The sequence below is a fragment of the Lepidochelys olivacea genome, assembly GCF_965140295.1.
Source record: "Lepidochelys olivacea isolate rLepOli2 genome assembly, chromosome: 1".
Lineage (NCBI taxonomy): Eukaryota > Metazoa > Chordata > Testudines > Cheloniidae > Lepidochelys > Lepidochelys olivacea.
In genome coordinates, this window is record NC_140411.1 from 346,512,159 (window position 1) to 346,535,113 (window position 22,955).

General features: G+C 46.9%; 1 long non-coding RNA gene across 3 annotated transcripts in view; it reads right to left on the minus strand.

Annotated features, from left to right (window-relative positions):
• Positions 1-1,072: 1,072 nt before the first annotated feature.
• LOC311514924 overlaps positions 1,073-22,955 on the minus strand; it is an 83,163-nt gene continuing 61,280 nt past the window's right edge. For 2 of the 3 annotated variants that reach the window (XR_014709980.1, XR_014709981.1), the window contains one exon: positions 2,952-3,511. This is a non-coding gene — a long non-coding RNA (uncharacterized lncRNA). Of the gene's footprint in view, positions 1,694-2,951; positions 3,512-22,955 lie in introns of those variants that run through there. The other variant, XR_014709979.1, reaches the window with a different exon arrangement.

Genomic DNA, 22,955 nt, shown 5'->3' on the forward strand with positions numbered 1-22,955 from the left:
GGAAGTTTAGACTTGAAATTAGACAAAGGTTTCTAACCATCAGAGGAGTGAAGTTCTGGAACAGCCTTCCAAGGGAAGCAGTGGGGGAAAAAGACCTATCTGGCTTCATGATTAAACTTGATCAGTTTATGGAGGAGATTGTATGACGGGATAACATGATTTTGGCAATTAATTGATCTTTAACTATTCAAGGTAAATATGCCCAATGGCCTGTGATGGGATGTTAGATGGGGTGGGATCTGAGTTACTACAGATAAGTCTTTCCTGGGTATCTGGCCAGTTAATCTTGCCCACATGATCAGGGTTCAGCTGATCGCCATATTTGGGGTCGGGAAGGAATTTTCCTCCAGGGCAGATTAGAAAAGGCCCTGGGGGGGTTTCGCCTTCCTCTGTAGCACGGGGCACGGGTCACTTGCTGGAGGATTCTCTGCACCTTGAAGTCTTTAAACCATGATTTGAGGACTTCAATAGCTCAGGCATAGGTGAGAGGTTTATTGCAGGAGTGTGTGGGTGAGATTCTGTGGCCTGCATTGTGCAGGAGGTCAGACTAGATGATCATAATGGTCCCTTCCGACCATAATATCTATGAATCTATGATCTCATCAAAAGGAAACAACAATATTACTACAGTGAACTGGCTAGTGAGAATATGCACCAGCTTCATTTAGTGGATGGAATCAGAACTGCTCAGCTGAGTTTCATAGACCCTGTACTACAAATAGCTAATGGAGATTCTCCTTTAGCTCAAGTGGCAGAGCTTTTGGAGCCTGCGGTTTGCAGTTCTATCCCTGCTGTCACAATGCAGTTCTAATTAGCCATGGTGTGCTGCGTAGCGACCAGCATGACCTAAGTTCTTTGGGATAGAGTCTGTCTTGTACAGTGCTGGATACACTGTTGGTGCTGAAATGTTCACAGTTCCTAGGTGGCCATATATTTGTCCAAATACTTAACATCTATAAGTCTCCTTTCCAAGTATTAATGAAATTAGTTCTCGCAGCAACCCTGTCTGTGAGGGAGGGAAGAATTATTTATAAATACCAATTTTATTGAGACCCAAAGGGGTTAAGTGACTTGCTCAAGGCTACACATGGAGTCAGTGTCAAAGCTAGGATTAGAACGCATGAATCTTGTGATCCAGTGACACCGGTTGGTTGGTCAAGCTGAGTTAGTCACCTCCCCCACCCCATTGCTACAGTCCCTCTCTCTCAATTCAAATTGAGTGAGGCCCTGAAGAGAGAAATCCTTAAAGGAAGAAAGTCAGTTCTCATCCTTGCTACAAAGCATGATTCCCACACTTGGAAGGTCTGTGCAAAGCAGGACCATGCAAAGAAAACCAGCCCTTCCTGGGGGTGCAGGATCTATAAGGATACATGTTATAATTTTCCATTGCTGGAAAGGGACCCTTTGTTTCTGAGATTCCTTTAGCTGCTGATCAATGTCACGACTTCCCCTCAAGTCAAACCAAACCTCAGGCCTCGCTTTCCTCCTGCTAATGGCAGCCTTTCTTCCACCCTGATACAAAACAGGATCCCAGGGGTGCTGCCAACAGAACGACTCCTTTAGTGAAGGGCCCAAGGTCTAAGTCCAGGATCCAAGCTCGGTCTCCCGCTGACAAACCACAGCTGTGAATTCTTCCAAGCTGATCAACGGGATGGAGAGGCCACTCGAGGAGCGATGACAGACCAGACTTCCCCTGGAATGGGAAGAAGAGAGGACCTCACACCGGTCGTCCATCTCACCCTCAGCAGAGTCAGCCCATTTAGAACGAGGCAGCGCAACTCATTGAATTCCCCTGTCATTTTTTCAGAGCAGGGGAACGAAAAAACTGTTGATCGTTAGCAACTGCAACGAACAGAAGGAGCCAAAGGACAAAGTTTGCAATATATCCATCGAAGCACCTAGTAGATCGGCCAGGCCGTCTCCCCTTGGCCAGTGCAGGATTGCTCTCTATGGTACATTTTAAAATATCTTATTCTTTTTATCACAGTAGCACCAAGATCAGGTGCTAGGCAATGTACAGAGACATGGCAAGGGACAGCCCCGGCCTGAGGAGCTGACAAGACAAAGGGTGGGAGGGGAAACAGAAGAAGAAAGAGGTGGAGGGACTAGCCCACAGCAGTTCACTTGCAAGACTAGAACTTGGGTTTCCTGTATCCCCAGCCAGAGCCTGAGCCACTAGACTGATTTTAAAGGTGCATATTTCACTAGGACACTAATGCGTTAGCATGCTGGAACAGGCTAACTAGTCTAGTTTTAAATATCCCAGGTGCTGGAGTGCCCAGCACTTCCCTTGGGAGACTATTTCACATCCTCAGAACATCTCACGGTCAGGAAGTTTCCCCAGATGTTCAGCTTTAAACATTATACCTCTCAGTTCCCTCCTATTTACACTCCCATGTATCTTACTAAACAATTTCTCTCCCTCCTTGCTGTCTACAACCTTCAAATCTCTCCCGACTGTGATCATGTATCCCCTGCCCTTAGTCACTGCCTAGCCATGCTCGACAGAGTTAGCTCTTTTAATCTTTCCCTGTACGTCAAATCCCTCCAGATCCTTGATTGTTTTTGCTGCTCTTCTCTGAGCTCCCTCCAGTTTGTCAATATCTTGCTGGCAGTGTGGTGCCCAGGATGAAATGCAATATTCCAGATGTGGTTTCATCCACAGAGAGTGTAACAGCCACAGAGAGTGTAACAGATACCTCCCTGCTTCCTAAATTAATAGTCGCTAGCAGCCCCTTCCACCCTAGAGGATCCCCCAATTACAGCCACCTCTTGCAGATCACAAATACCACCTGGCACAGTGCCTCAGGGGTTGGGGAGGAGGAGTGAATTGAAGGCAAACACAATGGGATCTTTGCGTGTCTCACCTCACAAGCCACGGGCTGCCTAGAGCAAAGAAAATGGAGGCCAGCGCAGGGGGAGAGGTTTAATGCTCTTTTATCAGCAGAGCGGTAGCAGGTCCCCCCGCTCATGAACTCTACCACTGCAGGCCTCGTGTTACACCAGTACGGTGACCATAAAGGGACACACCATTCTATTCCTCCCTCCAATGCTTTATAAAGCCCACAAGAGATGAAAAACAGATCCACATGTTCCCCACTCCTGGCATTCCTCAGTGTCATGAGAAACACCATCACTGTTATGTTCCCTGCACAAAGTCCACAGCACAGCAATTGCTTGGGCCTGATTCAACCTTAGAGCCCCTTAAACGCCTCCTGACCTCAGCCAGAGTCTTGAGCATGCGACAGATGCAGGATCAGGTCCCTACACCCACACGGGAAGGGTCACGGGCTGAGCTGCTCCTGACGAACGCGCAGGTCTATGGAGCGGAAGCATTTCACACAACTGGATGCGTTCATGTCACAAGGGTGTTAAATGTTGTAACCTGGGTCCAGGCAATGGAGATCCGCCTCTTACCAGCGCTTCCATGCATCACTCTTACAACGGCCCCTCTGTGCTTGGCATGAGGGGAAGGCCACGAATGGCTGGGAGCTGGACATCTTTGGTTTGCCTGTCATAAAAGAGAAATAATCAAGGTGAGCTGCCGTTTAATCCTTATTTGTGAGTCACACGGTATCTGCGCAGGAATGTAAATCCCACCCCTTCCGGAGAAGACAGGCATGGCACGAGAAAGCCCCCCCGGGCGCTCCCACCCCTCAGTATCAGCTCCTCCTAAACTACCCCTTGGCGCCGAGGTGCAGAGAGCTTGAGACAGCGACCTTGGTATGGGTCCTGCCATCCTGCCCTTACTCCTAGGGCAGCAAAACGGCACCAGTTCCCCAGGAGCTACAGAACTGTCCACATGCCCCAGCGAGGAACTCAGCGCAGACAGATTAGATTGGCTAGACAGGCTCAGAGTCCGCCAGAGCTGCAGTGGATGGAGCAGAGCATGCCCCAGATTACTGAAAAAAAAAAAAAAAGGGAGTAATCGGTTATCCACTGGTGCTGGGGGAGGGCAGCATGATCTAGGAGCCAGGAAATCTGAGCTCTGCCACTGGGTCTGTTGTGTGAGCTTGGGCAAGTTTCTTCCCCCCTTCACCCGTCTTGTCTGTTTAGACTGTAAGCTTTTCAGGATAGAGACAGTCTCTCCTTACGTGTAACTAAGGCCCTTTGTTTTCAGATTTTACTGAACAATGCCCAGGTTTTACAAAAGCTATTATGCGGGTTTTACTGATTTTTCACCTGAATTTTGGACCAGTTACACAAAAATACTATGTTAAGAAAACCGAATACATGACATTAGGTAGTGTACACATGATGCTGTCTGTTAAAGTAAGGCGTGTAGTGGGAGATGCACGTGAACGTACTATTAATGTACAGTTCATGAAATAAACCACAGCATTAAATTGCTTTCATTTTTAATAATCTTACTTTTTGCTACTGGTTACTTCCCCAGTCCCCAGGATTTACACAAAACAGTGATGTTAATTTTTTTGCACCAATTTTCACCCGTTTTTTAAATTATATAATAAACATTGATAAATTCCCACGACATTTTAAGCAAATTAAAAGCCAAAAATGAAGGGCCTTGTGTATAACCCACTGGTGAGTGTGTCACAGGGCCCCTCTGTAATGAGTTGTTACTTCCACCACCCACAGAGCCTTGGCTCCTTAGGTCAATCAGTAGCAGCTCATATTTTCAGCTCTAGAAGTCACTGGGGTTCGATTGCTGGCATGTCAGCCAAGAAGGCAGGCACCATATATGTACAGCACCTACCACAATGAGGTCCAAATCTCAGCTGGGGTTTCTAGGCACAAACCGCAATACCCCTACTACTAATAATCTGAACAGATGTGATCCACCTGCTTGATGTCAAACCTCCTTCGGATGGAGCTGCCTTGTTGCAAAGCAACAGTGGCACCAATCTGTAATGCGACAACCCTTTTTAGGGGAGGGGCAGTTGGGTTGTCTTGTCTGCCCCTTCATAGTGGAAGCTCACTGGGGCACGGACTGTATTTCCCTGTTGGGCTAAGCACTCCAGCCATGGCAATAACACTTGGTCTTTGCAGAGCGGGTGAGCAGAGGAATCTCATAAAGATCTATATTGGGACTGGTACCCTCCAATGTTTTTATTAATGATTCAGACATGGTAGATCATTAAATTTGCAGACGATAATAAAATAAGGGCAGTGGTTAAGACTCAGAAGGATGTAAATGTTTCACAAGATAATCTTGATAGATCAGGTGAATAGGCTCAGAGGTGGAATATGAAATTTAATGTGTCTAAGTGTAAAGCGATGCAGTTGGGTAGGAATAATCTCCAAGCTAAGTGCACATTAAATGGCACTGAAATAGCCATAGAGAGCAATATGAGCTGGGCATATTGACAGACCCAGCATTTACATTCTCAGTCCATTGTGAAGCAGCAGTGAAGCCAATAGAAGAAGCACTGAAACAAAGTTGCTTCTCCAGCACACTGTCTTGCGGCTAGATAGACAGAAGCAGCAACTCTGCCTCAGTTTCCCCTGCTGTTCTTTAGCCTACTTCAGTCATCAATGTGACCTTAACCTCTGGCCAGACCACTTTATAGAATCCAACCCCTCCCAGGGCCTCAAAATCCAATCAAAATATGAAAACAACCAAACCTCCAACCCAACTGGCTACCTCTTCCTCCCAGGCCCCACTCAACCAGTACAGTCTGTCCCCATGCCTCCCCCCAGGCTTCTGTGCCTCCAATAACCCCACTGGCTGAAGGTTGGTGGGGTCTTCCCCTCACTCAGGGGTTCAGGCAGGACTCCTGCTTCCAGTCAAGCTCCAGCTCACACTGGGAGTAGCTGGTCTGCTTCCTCACCTTCTTTCAGGCTACTTCCCAGAGAAGGGACCAAGACTGGGCCTTGCTTCTCCATTTCCCACTGCATTCACCCAGCTCTTTATGGAAAGCCCCAGCTCCCCCCAAGCTAGGTCTGGTAAGGGAGTTGTGCCATCTCATCTCCAGCCGATAAGGATCAGCTGGGGTGAGGAGGGATCGATAATCTGTCATGGGCTGAACCCTTAAAGGGCCACCCAGCCTGTATCAGTCACCCATAGAAACGAGGGCACAGCCAGGCTCCATTAAGGACAACATGATTGTTAATTGGACACTCCTGGGTCTCTGCTCTTAATGATTCTAAACATGTTCACAGACAGAGCTGACAATCCCGCCTTCACTTCAGGTTGCCTGACACTTCCCATTATAATGATCCTGCTCTCTGTTATAACTTTGCCAAACTTTAACCTTTTGGGCTGAAATTTCCCACCCTGGGCATCTGCCTCAGGCTGAATTTTTGGGAACGTTTCAGCAAAAACAGTGCAGCTGTTTCCAAGAACAAGATTAGGGAGAAATACATTGTTTTGCCTCCACAAACATACAACTCTTGTGTTAGATGCTCTAGTGCTTTGGAACAGGGACTTGACATGTGACTGGAGGGTTGCCCAAGTGTCACGGATGTGGCTTTTGCTGTTCCTGTGAAAATCTGGCCACGTTCTAAGCCTCCAAAAAACCGCATTTCGCAAAAGCTTGCTAGATTTTGTACAGCTAAAATTCTTCAAAGATTCTGTCCGTACTGAGCATGCTCCATCCCAGGGCTTCAGGGGCTGAGCAGGACTTTTCTTGCACTTGCTTCTCCTGATTGCAGGGAGCCAATGTGGCACCCAGCACAGGAACTGTGAAGAGAAAGCCTCCCTGTTTTGTGTTCTCAGTGCTGGTGCACAGGCAGCAAAGAAGAAGAGGAAAGAGTCTGACTCCAATGCCTAGTGATGAAGAATGGGACAGAGATGGGAGAGAGAGGTAAGTGGTAGATAAAAGCAGAGTGGAGCCAGGGGTGGGTGGATAGGAGCAGAATTGTTGTGAGTGTATAGCAGCAGGTGCCAGGATGAGGGAGAAGTGTATAGGAGCAGAAAAGGGCATTGACAGGCTGGGGACACAGGGAAAACAGTCTATAACCACTAGAGCACACTCCCCTCCAGAACCTAGAATTGAACCCAGGATTCCTGAGTCTCATCATTCCTCTGCTGTCACCAAAGAGCTGGGAGGCCTGTTGGCAACGGTTGTGGCTCCTCCCCACTCCTCCAGTGCTGGTCCACCCAGAGGATGACAACTTATTATTGCTATCATTAGCTCAAGTGGCAGAGGCCTGTGTGGTGGAACTAAAGAGCTGAACTCTGCTGATGACCCATCACATGACTGAACATCTGGGGGGTGTTTTTCAGTTTATTTTGTTCTTTAAATTTAGTAAATTACACTTAAAAGAACCTGCAATAAAAGAACACGAAGGCTGAAAAGTCAAACACTCAACCGTTACGAAATGCCACAATTCAGGTTGTCCTAAATTTGGACCACCCAAGATCAGCATCATTGTGCAAAGTGCTGTACAAACCCAGTAAGAGAGTCCCTGCCCCAAAGAGAAATGAAGTGGCTTGTCCAAGGTCACACAGCAAATTAGTGGCAGGGCTGGGAATAGAACTGCTCTTGGGGACAGGGATGTGTCTTTCTTGTGCACAGCTGGGGTCCTGACCTGGGTTGGAGCCTCTTGGTGCTACTGTAGTACAAATAATAAATAACAATACCATGGAATGAGTACCTTGTAGGGCCTTATGTGTGAGGGGTGACAGACAAGACAGTGATTTTTCAGTCTTGGCAGCCCATGATTATGTAGCATGACTGAAGTGTTTACAGTGCAGGTCTGCTCTAAAAAGGGCCTGTGTAAAAACAGCACCTTCTGACTGAACAGACCCTGCTCCTGGTGTGTGTTCAGACAGGGGGCTGTTGATTAGAGTGACAGAAGTAAGTCTGTCAAAGAGTCCTGTGGCACCTTATAGACTAACAGATGTATTGGAGCATAAGCTTTCGTGGGTGAATACCCACTTCGTCAGATGCAAAAAGTAAGCCTGTAATGCTTTTTCCGCCTGCTTGCTCGTGCAGGGCTCACACAGCTAACTGAACCAGAACTAGATTCTGCATCTTGCAGCGGGCCATCAGAACTGTTTATTCAGTGCCAACCGGTTAATAAGTAATAATAATACCTACGTCTTGTATAGCGCTTTTCGTCTGAGCACTGCTCAAGGGAGATCAGTGTCCTCATTTTGCATATGGGGAAACTGAGACACAGAGCTGCGACGTGACCTGCCCAAGCTCACCCAACAGGCTAGTGGCCAACCTGGGAATCAAACCAGGTCTCCTGAGTCCCAGTCCAATGCTCTACTGCTAGAACATACTGCTGGCAATGAGATTGCCTGAGGGCATAATTTGAAGACAGTGGTTTTGCACAGATGTCAAACTAAGTTCTTAACTTGGGCTGCTGAGTTGTTATTACTGGTGATGTATGAGAAGGAAAGGACCCATTCTGGCAGGAAAAAACTTTTCTTCTGCCCTGATCCCTTTTGCCATGGAAATCACTGAGAAATTAGTGCAATTCCCACAGTCACTTGTCACACTAGATCTGCTCTTTAATCTATGGCTCAGTATGATTTTAACCAGCATGGTCTATTTGAGGAGGAGCAGTAGTGGTGTAAATCTAACTAGTGAAGAGGCCAAGGATGGGGAAATTGAGATGGTATTATTCTACAGTCAGCAGTAGTTCTCAAACTTGAGTAACCCAAGGACCCCCATTTTGATTTAAAATTTTTCTGCGGACCCCCAAGCCACCTTGCTTAGCTGTAGGCCCCGCCCCCACTCCATCCCTTGCGCCAAGGTCCCATCCCTGCCCCACCCACCTCTTCCCACCCCCACTCCACCCCTGCCCCTCCTCTTCCCCACCTCTTTCCACCCCTTCCTCCTCCTCCCAGTGCCTCCAGCACGCCAGGGAACAGCTGTTCCACAGCATGCAGGAGGTGCTGGGAGGGAGGAGGAGGAGTTGAGAGAGGGAGGAGCTGATCAGCAGGGCCCACAGACCCCCCCAGAGTACCTCAGGGACCCCCAGGGGTCTGCGGACCTCAGTTTGAGAAACAGTGTTCTACAGAAACAGCAGATGGCTTGGATTTCCAAGGAAAAGGCTTAGGTAGCAGGCCTAAGCAAAAATTAGATCCTGAGTGGGGAGCAATACGACAACATAGGCCTAGGAAGAGCAGACTGTCCTTTTGGGAATCAGCGAGAGCACTGTATGCTGATGGGATGCTTTTCCCCCCTCTTTTTTCATGCTCACAGACTGGACAGGGTTTGTTGGTTTGTTTTTAGCAAGGGAGTGGTTTTGCCCTCCTGGGACCATGCCATCTCCTCCAGAATAAGAAAGGAAAAACTAGAGGAGTTAAGAGCACAGCTGGAAGAGAGGCAGCAAGAGGGCTATGCAGCCAGCAGCCACCAGTTGCAAAATGGCCACTTGAGAGCTGCAATTGTCTAGCTGTGCCAAATGTAAAGGTCTAGCCTCCTTCAAAGGCCCATTACATATCGACCCTGCAGGAGGGAGAGTCAGCCCAGAACCGGGAGCCAGTCACAGAGGAAGGTGTGGTGGAGGGGGAAGGTAGAGGCTGCTTCTGTATCTTCCTTTGACACTATGGCCAAGATTCTCAAAAGTGACTAGTAATTTTGGAGGCCTCAGTGCTGGGGGTCCCAATATAAGATGCTTTGGAGGGGCCTGGTTTTCAGGAAGTGTTGATCACTCACCTTCTAAAAATCAGTCTCCTTCAAAGTTGCCCCCCAAATCGCTAGCCACTTTTGAAAACCTTGGCTAATCAGTTTACCCAAAAAGCCCATTTTAAAACAGGAACATGTCAAACATGTTCAGCCAAGTGCTGATTTCATCTACATCCGTGGAAATCCCAAGAAATTCCACCAACTTCAGTGGAGTTGCTTGGATTTTTGCCAATGTCCCTGAAATCAGAATTTGACCCATGTGGTAGAGAGATGGCAGAGTTATCCTCAGATTGACCCATGGCTCATGTCTGGTTCTAACTTCTACTGCAGTAGCGCTGATTCCAGAAAAACAGAATCAGCAGGGGACTGAGATGGAGACATGTCAGGACAGAAAGGCTTTCAGGAAGGGAGATAGCTTTTTGTCATATGGCCTTTGAGACTGAGGGGTGAGAGAGACAGTGCAGCAGTTAAACGTTTAAGACTGCCTTGTGTCTTCTTTTACAAATGGAATGATGTGGAGAGTTACAAACGGAAGGAGCTTTTAATCTGTGAACACGCTACAAATCGAACCTCGTTATGTTGGAGACTTTGTGTGTTAAAAATGAGAATAATTTTACCTAATGAGAAGCTCTTAATAGGTGATGTTTTTGCTAAATTATCATATTAACCACAAGATAATTGACAAGCATTTCCTTAATGTGGGGCTATACTCACAAAATCACAAAATGAATCTTATTGTCTATAAACCATCAAGCCAGAATAAAAACAGGCTTTTTAATCATGATGACAGGCTTCCTGAAGGAAAAGTGCAGGGTTCCTGGATCATTTTAGTTATTGGGAACTAGTTTGAAAATAGATTATCTAACTAATCTGATGCCTTTGGTCTCATGGCAACCCAAAGCGTTTTATCAACTATATTTACGTATAGGAATTGATTAATCTGTCACTGAAACATGGCAGATGTTTAATGGCACATAGAGACACTACACAAGAACTTAGGAAGTGATGACTAATATACACTGACTAGCATACATATATATTAGGCTGATAATAACTACACATATCTTAAACATTGAAGTAAACACGTTATGCATTAATACAGCAGCTATATAGCTGAAATTGGCCTATACCTTTACTATAATCCTGAACATTTATGCTAAGTATCCCATAACACCTTGCATTAGCTGTAGTAAGCCGTAGCTCAAATAAATAGGAAAACAGCCAATGACAGTTTATCTAACAACAGGAAAGTAGTTGCCCACACAAGCCTAGGAAGTCCCTTCATCCCCCTTAATACCTGAGATGTATGTACTCAAAAAGATATGGATGCATCATAACCTGGAACGCACACCATGGTACCAGAACAGGACAAAAGCTAACTAACGAAATGATGTATACGGTATCCTTTTCTGGTAAACAAACAGGGTTTAAAAGAATGGCTTCGGGGCATAGCTTTGGGGTCACACCTTCTTCTTAAGGTGAATGTAACATCGCTGCAAGGAACTGCTCTTCAGAAACTGGTATCATATACAACATTTTTTGTACCATATTAATAAAACAGACTAAAAGTGGTTATTTGGATTTAAGTATATTTCATAATTCAGTAAGGAACCAGAGTGTGGTCAAGCAATTGGCTATGCCATTTACCAACAGGAAGGGAAGTGAAGAAAAGAATGTCATACCCAGCTGACTCTGCAGAGGAATTTATACAGACAGAATAATTACTTGAGTAGGAATTAGGCCAGGATGCCCTAATTTAACAGAAAGTGCTGTGGGACAAGTGGTCAGGACCTCAGCTCTCTGTGTGAACTGAAAGATGGCTGCTCCAGCAGCCCATTGCACACAGCAGCATGCTGGGTATTGGCTCCGGGCTAACTCAGTGCCACTGACCCTTAGTTTTGTAGAATGGTTTGGATGCTTAGACTAAGGGAGGGTCCACTGGGTCCACTTACCAACCTCCCCGAACAGCCTCTAGCCCATGGCCGCTACGTTCATCATCACAGCATCAAGAAGGCCTCACTGGTGGTTCTGCAAAGCCTACCATTGGCTGCACACGACCAAATATAGGCTGACTGGTACCATCTGTATTTGCAGTAGTTCCAGCCTAATGCCACATCTTCCTGGTGCCCGTCACCTTGGTCCCCTGTCTAACCTATCTACATTGTTTACCCTGCATTCATTGCCATGGTATCCAAGCACCTGTTGTGACAATTCTTTCTGTCTGCTTATACAGCTTTTGCCCAAGGACACACAAGAAGTATGTGGCCAAGCCAGGAATTGAACCAAGGGCTCCTGAGTCCCAGCCCTGAGTCAGATTCTTCCATTTGAGAGAGATTTCAGAGTAGCAGCCGTGTTAGTCTGTATTCGCAAAAAGAAAAGGAGGACTTGTGGCACCTTAGAGACTAACCAATTTATTTGAGCATAAGCTTTCGTGAGCTACAGCATGAAGTGAGCTGTAGCTCACGAAAGCTCATGCTCAAATAAATTGGTTAGTCTCTAAGGTGCCACAAGTCCTCCTTTTCTTTTTCCACTTGAGACAAACTTCACCTGTTTCAGATCCAGCTGCTACCTTATTCCAATCAAATGCTGGGGTAGAGAGAAGTGCGTCTCTGATGTAGGTTTCTGGTTATGGCCCCGTTCTGCCTAGTACAGTGATTCCTCGCCTGTGTAATAGTGCTGTTGTTGGTAGTGATTTTTGAGATGTCCCAGCTCTCTCTTGATGATGGTCCTTGAGCCACTGAATTAATTTCAGTCTGTTCTTAAAGTCCTGTTAGTTCATCAATATACCTTTTAAATTAATCTTCCCCTTTATGTGTCCAGGGAAGGTCAGGAGGGGAAGGATTTTGCCATAGAAGAAAGGTGGCTGGGGCCAGCTGAGCAAAGTTTAAGCCACCTCTCTGCACTCGCTGTCAGAAATTCACTGACACCTGCAGGCTGCGTTCACTCAGAATGACACAGCTGCAGCTTTCTTCTCGGCATCCGACTGCTCCAACGCCTCACCGCTCAGTCCAGGGGCTCCATTCCAGATGGCCCAGGTCAGGGAAAGTTTTGCGCTGATAGCAAAGTCAGGCCGCAAGCAAGGAACAAAGATATTAAAAGCAGCAAACACTCCAAGAGGGAAAGAACAAAATAAAGGCAAAAGCTGCAGGACTGGATGTCTCTGGGGCCTGGGAATAGGATACAGAGTCCTTCACTAATCCGTTGCCACTATGCTACTCATCATGAGCGATCACAACTTCATAATGCAGCTGGAGAGTGGCAAAAGAACTCTGATCTTCCCTCTCCTAAGCCAAAGTCATCTACTACTTGGGTTAAAGAGAATAACTCCTCACTCTTAACAATATAGGGCCAATGATGTACCTGCAGTTCAGTAGTTCTTGGTCCAGCCAGTAGAGGGCAGCAGTAAGCATACATATTACCATACCCTGCTTGGGTCTGAACGACTGAGCAGAAGTCATCAGCATCGGAGATGCAGTTTGAAACCAGTGGGTGGTTCGCGCTCTGACATTCACACCTATGCAGAGAGCCTGCACCAGGATCATGCAGTGCTTAGATTGGGATTGTCTAAGGAACCGAAGGGAATTGCTCCCAGCTCCCATCTGGTGCCTAACTCCCTTAGACTCCTTCACCAATCCCAGCCTGAAGTCCTGCTTGAATTAGTGCTGCATAGACCTTTGCACAAGGATGAATTTCAGCTGCAGGGCAGGGTCCGTAAGGGAAGGCACATTCGTTCTGGAATGGGAAGGAGAGCTTGCCCTGCTGCAGTTCATGCTGTAGCGGTTCTGAGGACTGAATGGCGGAGCTCATTCTCCCAGGCTGTCAGTCCAGCTCCTTCCACCAGCATGAAGATGTTTAAAGAAAATGTAAAAGAAAAGTGGATAAAAGAAAAACATTGCAAGGACCCTGGCTTGCACGCTGTTTCCAAATCTCTATATCCAAGAGCACTAGGCAGATGGCTGTGATATACGCTGGCATGAAATATGTATGGACAGGATCATAAGGAATCTTTTGACATAACACCTCAAAACAAATTTCCATTCCTTCCCGCCGTGACTTCACCTCTTCTCACCCCAACTTTCATCCTTGGCAGCTGGCCCAATTTCTTCTGCAGCTGCTGTCAGCTCTTCAAAGATGGAGGTGAAGCAACTTCATCTGAAGTGTTTGGGGAGGGAGCTTCAGAATCTCCTCTGCAGAGGGCAGAGACAAAATCTCAGTGCCAGCAAAAACTAAAGAGCTTTAATGCTCTATGTGCTTCAGCCTAAACAGAAAAACACCTGAAAACTATGAAGGAGACCCACATGCAGAGAGAGGCACCTTCAGGGATAATCACAGAATCATAGAACTGGAAGGGACCTCGAGAGGTCATCTAGTCCAGTCCCCTGCACTCAAGGCAGGACTAAGGGTTCTTAAAATCCTATTAGTTCAGGTGTTTGTCCAACCTGCTCTTAAAAATCCCCAATGATGAAGATTCCACAACCTCCCAAGGCAATTTATTCCATCGCTTAACCACTCTGACAGTTAAGAAGTTTTTCCTAATGTCCAACCTAAACCGCTCTTGCTGCAATTTGAGCCCATTGCTTTTTGTCCTATCCTCAGAGATTAAGAAGAACAATTCTTCTCCCTCCTCCTTGTAACAACCTCTTATGTGCTTCAAAACTATTATCATGTCCCCTCTCAGTCTTCTCTTCTCCAGACTAAACAAACCCAATTTTTTCAATCTTCCCTCATAGGTCCTGTTTTCTAGACCTTTATTCATTTTTGTTGCTTTTCTCTGGACTTTCTCCAATTTGTCCACATCTTTCCTGAAATGGGGTACCCAGAACTGGACACAATACTGCAGTTGAGGCCTAATCAGTGCGGAGTAGAGCGGAAGAATTACTTCTCATGTCTTGCTTATAATACTCCTGCGAATACATCCTAGAATGATGTTTGCTTTTTTTGCAACAGTGTTACACTGTTGACTCATAGTTATCTTGTGATCCACTATGACCCCCAGATCCCTTTATGCAGGACTGCTTCCTAGGCAGTCATTTCCCATTTTTATGTGTGCAGCTGATTGTTCCTTCCTAAGTGGAGTACTTTGCATTTGTTCTTATTGAATTTCATCCTATTTACTTCAGACAATTTCTCCAGTTTGTCCAGATCCTTTTTAATTTTAATCCTATCCTCCAAAGCACTCGCAACCCCTTTCAGCTTGATATCGTCTGCAAACTTTATAAGTGTACTCTCTATGCCATTATCTAAATCATTGATGATGATATTGGACAGAACTGGACCCAGAACTGATCTCCGTGGGACCCCACTCATTATGCCCTTCCAGCATGACTGTGAACCACTGATAACTACTCACTGGGAATGATTTTCCAACCAGTTATGCACCCACCTTATATTAGCTGTATCTAGGTTGTATTTCCCTTGTTTGTTTATGAGAAGGTCATGCGAGACAGTATCAAAAGCCTTACTAAAGTCAAGACATACCACATCTACTGCTTCCCCCCATCCACAAGGCTTGTTACTCTGTCACAGAAAGCTATCAGGTTGGTTTGACATGATTTGTTCTTGACAAATCCATGCTGACTGTTACTTATCACCTTATTATCGTCTAGGTGTTTGCAAATTGATTTCTTAATTATTTGCTCCATTATCTTACCGGGTACAGAAGTTAAGCTGACTGGTCTATAATTCCCCGGGTTGTCTTTATTTCCCTTTTTATAGATGGGGACTATATTTGCCCTTTTCCAGTCTTCTGAAATGTCTCCCGTCTTCCATAACTTTTCAAAGATAATTGCTAATGGCTCAGATATCTCCTCAGTCAGCTCCTTGAGTATTCTAGGATGCATTTCCTCAGGCCCTGGTGATTTGAAGACATCTAACTTGTCTAAGTAATTTTTGACTTGTACTTTCCCTATTTTAGACTCTGATCCTACCTCATGCTGAGCCGTAGCAAGGAGCAGGATAGTCATGGAAAAGAAACATCTCAGGGCATAGACCGGGATACCACGGAAGGGGGGGTTCTCTTCCAAGCTCTACCCATTGCCCAAGCTCCACCCCCAACCTTGTCCCGGCCCCTTTCCCTCCCTGAATGGTCATATCCTATGCTGCCCCTCCTCTGTTTCCACCCCATCTCTCTCTACAGGGGGGGATGAAGTGAGGAGAGAGAGGCAATGGAGGGAAGGAAGGAGAGAGGGAGTGGCCAGTGTCACCACACTGGGTGAAGAGGGAAAATGGCAGCCAGCTCAGAGAAGTGGGTATCAGACATACACTCATGAGTAGCCTCAATTTGAGCTCTGTTTTTTGCATACAGGAATGCAGAAACTGGTTAGGAGAAAATAAGAACCAACATGAACCTTTGCCCAGAACTCAACCCCAATTTTGAAAAAATTCCATTAACTCCCGGTTCTCCCAATTCATTTTAATTTTTTGCTGGACCTCTGTGCTCTTGGATTATGGCCAGTCAGTGGAAGCGCCAATAAACACCACTCTGGCAGATACAACTTTAACCCCATAGTGCAAGTGTCTTTGGGGAAGGGGACAGCAAGGAGCCCATTTCTGTGTGATATGCACTAAGAAGCTTCAAAAATCCAGAGAGCTTTCTCTCTTTGCCTAGTGAAAACTGACTGCTCCAAGATTTGTGGGAAAGGAAATCATGTTGGAATTTAATCCTGCTTTGTGTATGTGCACGCACATATAAATCCTTTGTAAATAATAAATAAAGGAGTGGGAGGGATGATCTCAATTCTTGCCTCCACAAAGCATTGGAAATTTGCAGCATCCTTCCTAATTACCACTCCATTTCCAATGCGTTTGGCCACAGAAACTGCTGACTTGAATTGTGCAGCATCTCTTTCTCATTCTCTCTTTCCCTCTTACTGAGCCACTTTATTGGATCACATAGCTCAGAAGCACGATTTGAAGTTTCAAAAGGAACACTGCAGTGAATAAGATAATCAACACCAACCAATTGGCCGCTGCTACTCTCAGCGGAATTCACACCCCTCGTGCCAGCCAAATGAAGCAGAGTCCGGCTAATGCCTTTGGGTCAAGCTTTGAAATACCTAACGTGGGATGTATGGCAGAAGAGCGGGTAGGGAGGGTTATCCTGTCTCATGCAATCTCGCCTAAGTGTTTTTACATCAAGGGAGGACTTGTTAGGAGTAATGTTGGGTGCCAAGTGCCAAAAGCAATAATCGCCAGCACTGCGGTGATTTGGCCCACTTGAGACGCTGTATTTGTATGGATGAGGAGGCCATATTTAACAAAGACACACCAACCACGTGGGAAAGAGCCTCTTTTGTCACTTGGTGTAGGCGGGTTAGAGCAGGGTGACTCCAGAGACCTGGGTTCTGGTCCCAGCCCTGCTGCTATGAACCCCCGGCTCAGACAGGCTAAGGCAGGGGTGGGCCACATCTGGGTATGGAAATTGTATGGCGGGGCCATGAATGCTCATGAAATTGGGGGTTGGGGTGTAGGAGGGCGCTCCGGGCTGGGGTAGGGGGTTGGGATGTGGGAGGGGCATGGGATGAGGGATTTGGTGTGCAGGAGGGGGCTGCAGGCTGGGGGTGGAGCAGAGGGGTTTGGAGAATGGGAGGGGGCTCCAGGCTGAGGTAGGGGGTTGGGTGTGAGGGGGGGTATGGGCTCTGGACTGGGGGTGCAGGTTTCAGGGTGGGGCCAGAAATGAGGTGTTCAGGGTGCAGGAAGGGGCTCTGGGCTGGGGCTGAGGTGTTTGAAGTGCGGGAGGGGGCTCTGGGCTGGGGCACAGAGAAGGGGTGAGGGCTCTGGCTGGGGGTGCGAGCTCTGGGGTGTGGCTTGGGATGAGGGGTTTGGGGTCCAGGAGGGTGCTCTGGGCTGGGACTGAGGGTTTGGAGGGCAGGAGAGGGATCAGGTCTGGGGCACGGGGTTGGGGCGTGGGAGGAGGCTCAGGGTACAGGCCCCGAGCACTTACCTCAAGCAGCTCCTGGAAGCAGCGGCATGTCCCCCCTCTGGCTCCTATGCAGAGGTGTGCAGCGCCAGCCAGGCTGCTCTGCACGCTGCCCCATCCACAGGCACCACCCCTGCAGCTCCCATTGGCTGTGGTTCCTGGACAATGGGAGCTGCAGAGCTGGCAATTGGGGTGGGGTCAGCCTAGGAGCCGGAAGAGGGACATGCCGCTGCTTCTGGTAGCCACACGGAGCAGGGCAAGCCCTGGACCCTGCTCCCCAGCTGGGATTAAAGGGCTGGATTAAAAGGTCTGATGGGCCAGATGTGGCCCATGGGCCATAGTTTGCCCATCCCTGTACTAAATAATTCCTTCCCTGAAGAGCTTGTAGTCTAGACAAGACAGACCAAGGATTGGAGGGGAAACAGAGGGACAGAGACCTGGCCCAGTATCCTGCCTTTATTGCTGCAGCTGGCAGAATAGCATGGACTGTCTACGATCTGTCTATTGTACATACACAACCACTATCACCATAGTATCTGAGCACCTTGCAATCAAAAATGTACTTATCACAACGACCCGTGTTACTGAGGAGGAATGAACAATAATAGTACTGCCCTGTTGGGGAACTGAGGCACAGAGAGGCAAGTGACTGGCCCAGTGTCCCACAGGGAGTCTGTGTCAGAGCAGAGAATTGAACCTGTCTCTCCAAGTCCCACGTTAACCCCCTAATCACTGGACCATCCTCCTGCTCTGAAATGCTAAACTCTGCAAGGACTGACTATTTTTTTGCTTGGTAAAAGTTTTCATGTCCCAATCCCATTGGTCTCTAAATGATACGGTATTAAAAAAATAGTTACCCAGTGTCATAGGTGAACAGAGGGCGGCCTATGGAGTAGTGACAAAGTATCCGGTATTGATATTTGAAATTTGGGCTTCCAAACTGGTCACTACGTTTTCGCATAGACTCAATAACACTTTGGCGAAGGCCCTGATTCAGTAAAGCACTTAAGCGTGTGCTTAATTTTAAGCACATGCGTAAATCATATTGACATCTATGGGATTTAAGCATGTGTTTAAGTGACTTGCTACATAGAGATAGGTTTTCTAGTCTATTTTATATAGGTTCTCGCCACCATAGTATGTGAGTGCCTGCTTCAGCGGCAAATGAATCTGCTCTCAACTCCTCTATTACTCATTGGCATGTGACTAATGTATGCTATGCAATACATGGGAGGGTGGATGGGGTGACCCTCAGCCCTGGTTGATCCAATATCCGTATTGGACCAAATGGCTCAGTCCATCTCAACAGCTTGGTCAATTCACAGATCATGGACTCAGACAGACATGGTCCAGTAAAAACAAGCCCCTAGCTTTTGTGAAATATTTATCCTTTCCCATTCCAGTATCTAACTAGGTCTGATTATAACAGGTGTCACCTCGATTATAAATAAACACACTTGACAATTTTAACATGTAAAACAGGTACAGTCACCTGTCACATTGTGTAAACAAATCAATCCATCCAGTGGCAACACGTGGGAGGCACACAAAGGGTCAAGTGACCCTCCAGCAGAGTCAAGTGCCCCCAGCAGCCGGCTGGGGTGGGGAGAGGAAGGGATGGGGCCAGAGCCAGAAGCGAAGAGGCAGGGCCAGAGCCTTTCCTCTTCCAGCCACGTGGCCTGGGATGCTGCCCGCTGCAGCTGACTGGGAGAGCGCCTGGCTGCGGCAGCAGCAGGCTGCCCCCCACCCCGGCTCAGCTTCTGGAGACGGTGGCCAAGCGAGCCGGGGATCCCCCAGCCCCTCTGGCATGCTCAGAGTCGGTTCCTGTCCCCAGAAGCTGCCACCGCTCTCTATCCAGGCTCAGCTTCTGGGGACAGGAACCGACTCTGAGCATGCCAGGGAGGGCGGAGGGGCTCCGACTCGCTCAGTTGCTGTCCCAGAAGCCAGACCCAGGCGGGAGGCAGCCCACTGCCGCCGCAGCCAGGCACTCTCCCAGGCAGCTATCCATCCATCCATCCAATATCTTTGGAACTCCCCATTCTCTGCAACATAAAGAATCTTTTTCTCCCACTCTCACACACATCTATATTCCTTCACTGTGGCGCTCCAAGGGGAGCAATCACTCTCTCTTTATAATGATCTCCCGTTGTGAGCCGTGATAGGCAATGTAATAATACTTTTTATTGGGTCAATAGATCAGTTAGGAAACAGAAGCTATTCCTTTCTTCAGGTGATGGCCAAGAAGTGACCTATGTGAGTCAGGATGCCTGTATATTATAGCTGTTATGCTGGCCCAAGAGGAGGTATGGTATACTTACCTCACTTAGTTTGCTCTCTATTCTTTATTGCATTTCCTGTATTGTAAACAGCCCTCATAAAACATCTTTCTGAAGGGCTCTCCACTGAGTAGTAAATATTGTCCCTGTTCCACCAGTTTAGATAGACATCAATCAGCTGCAGGCAGCCTCCTGGGATTGTCATTTGTATCATTCAAGGATAGGCTTTGGACAGCCAGGTGATAGCCGCAAGATTGCAGAATTTCTGCTAGGAAGTAACCCTCCTAAAGATTACCCCAGGAGCGTGGGGTAAACCACTGTGACTTAGTAAATAGGAAGGTTTCATCTCCGATTCTCAGCAGGGTTTCTTTAAACTATCCATGAAAAAAAAAAAGGTGTTTCTGAAATCAGACATCTGGCTGGCCCGGGTGTAAGAGCTACAATGTTTCAAGGTGTTTTGGGCTCTCACACCCGTGGACATCAGGACCTAACTTAATTGCACCTCAAGCCACAGACCACCAAAGTCAACAGGAGCTTCTCCATTGACTTCACAGGACATAGGACTGGAAGGGACCTCCTGCGTCATAAAATCCAGTCTCCTGCTATCACAGGCAACCACATCATACAAGCATGTTCCTAAATCTATCTAGCTCCATCTTAAAACTAGTTAGGTTTCTTGCCTCACTCCTCCGATGGTTAAAAACCTAATTTCCAGCCTCAATTTAGTTATGGCTCATTTATACCCATTTGTTCTTGTGCCAGTGTAACGCCAACAGATGCAGGTCGTCAGCAGGTGGGATCGAACCTGGGACCTCTGGAGTTAAATGCATGAACCGCTACTGCATGAGCTAAAAGCCATATGGCTGGTAGCTAAGGCTGTAGAACAGACTCATTAATCTCTAAGTTGTCTCAGTGCCACTAGATGGGACAGAACACCGGAGGTGTGTGGGTTACACCAGCATTGTCCTTCAGTTTAAATAGCTTTTAACCCTCCCTTGTGTTTACCCCCTGGATGTATTTATAGAAAGCAATCATATCCCCGCTCAACCTTCGTTTTCCTAGGCTAAAACGAGCCACGCTCTTTTAATCTCCTCTCGTAAAACAGGCCCTCCAGTCTCCTGATCATTCTAGTTGCCACCTATTCCAGTTTGAATTCATCTTTCTTGAACATGGGTGACCAGAATTGCATCCAGTATTCCAGATGAGATCTTCACAGTGCCTGGTATAATGGCACTGATACTTCCCGATCTCCACTAGAAATAGCTCACCTGATACCTCCTAGGATTGCATTTGCCTTTTTCAGAGCTGCAGCACATTGGTGGCACATAGTCATCTTGTGATTGAGTAAGCTGTGGATCAGGCCCCTGGTAAAGTAGGTACCAAGGGGAGTGGTTGGCATTTTTCATTCCAGTTCCTTCTGCCAGGTAATCATAGGAAATCTCCTTCACACCTCCGCTCCAACAGCTGGTGCCCTTCTAGGCAGATGAATGAGTTCTCCGGTGTGAATCCTCAGCACCTTTTCTGGGCTGATTTTGGTCAGAACTAGAAGTGGCAGAGGGATACTTCACAGCAATTTTTCCTTCCTCCGGGTAGTACTTTGCAGTTGTCTTTACTGAATTTCATCCTGTTGATTTCAGACCAATTCTCTAATTTGTCAAGGTCATTTTGAATTCTAATCCTGTCCTCCAAAGGGCTAGCAATCCCTCCCAGCTTGGTGTCATCCACAAACTTAATAGGCATACTCTCTGCTGTATTATCCAAGTCATTAATGAAAGTATTGAACAGTACCAAACCCAGGACAGACCCCCTACAAGGCTGTGATAGATATGTCCCCTCCCTCCATGAACCATTGATAACCACTCTTTGAGTGTGATCTTTCAACCAGTTATGCACCCACCTTTCAGTCATTTCATCTAGACCATATTTCCCTAGTTTGCTTTTGAAAATATCATGTGGGACTGTGTCAACAGCCTTACTAAAATCAAGATATATCATGTCTACAGCTTCCCCCCATCCACTAAGGCAGTAACCCCGTCAAAGAAGGAAATTAAGTTGGTTTGGCGTGATTTGTTCTTGAGAAATCCATGCTGTCATTATGTGTCCTAGCTGTTCTGATTTTGTCCCTACACGATTTTGTCTTCCTCCTTCACCCAAATTGCCTTCAATCTTCAGATTTGCAGCTAATTCCTCCCTGTTAGTCAGAATCAAGTCTGAAATGGCTCTCCCCGCTCCTCCCCCGCGCCCCCCCCCCCGGCGACTTCCTCCACCTTCTGAAACAAGAAGTTGTCCCCAAGACACTTCAAGAACTTTCTGGGCATTTTGTGGTTTTTTTGTATTATTTTTTCCTCCGTGCTCATTCACATCTGTCATTTAGCCTTATCCAGTATGAGGCTTTGAACCTGACCAAGTGAATAAATTCTTGATGTACAATGCAACATGTCCTCCCTCTTCCCCGTCTGTCCTTCCTGAACAAGCTACACCCTCTACACCAATATTCCAGTCATGAGATTTATCCCACCAAGTCTCTGTGATGCCATTGAAGTCACACTTTAACATATGGACCAAATGGCTTCTTTTTGTTTATTCCCCTGACTCCTTGTGCTTGTGTATAGCCATTTAAAATGTTGAGCAGATTCTCCCACTGTTTTCCCTCTTGTTGCTCCTATGACCCTGTTGTAAATTTCCATATTCTCCCTTTCCCTCCCTCAAGCATTTAGCCCTCTTTTAAAGGTCTCCTTTTTTAATACCTACCTGTGGCCTTTTGTCACCTGCCACCATTGAAGCTAGTTTAATGCTCTCCTCACTAGATTGGTGAGTTGATGTGAAAAGATGCTGTTCCCCTCCTTCTTGAGGCGGACCCCATCTCTCCCCAGAGTAACTGCATGTGAAGATAACCATTTAATTGTGAAAAGAAAAGGAGTACCTGTGGCACCTTAGAGACTAACCAATTTATTTGAGCATGAGCTTTCGTGAGCTACAGCTCACTTCATCGGATGCATATTGTGGAATTGTGACCATTATGGGATCAACTTTTGGCTGCTCACCTTTGGCAGAGTCCTGAGCAAGTCATCCATTTAGTAGAGCCAGCACAGAGTAAAGAGGATGGGAGTGCTTTGGTTGTTGTTTAAACTGCATATGACGGACATCAAAAGGTTTTCAGTGAGAGTTGCATTTTAACTGCATTAGCTGCCAACTCCGTCAGGTGAGCCCTGT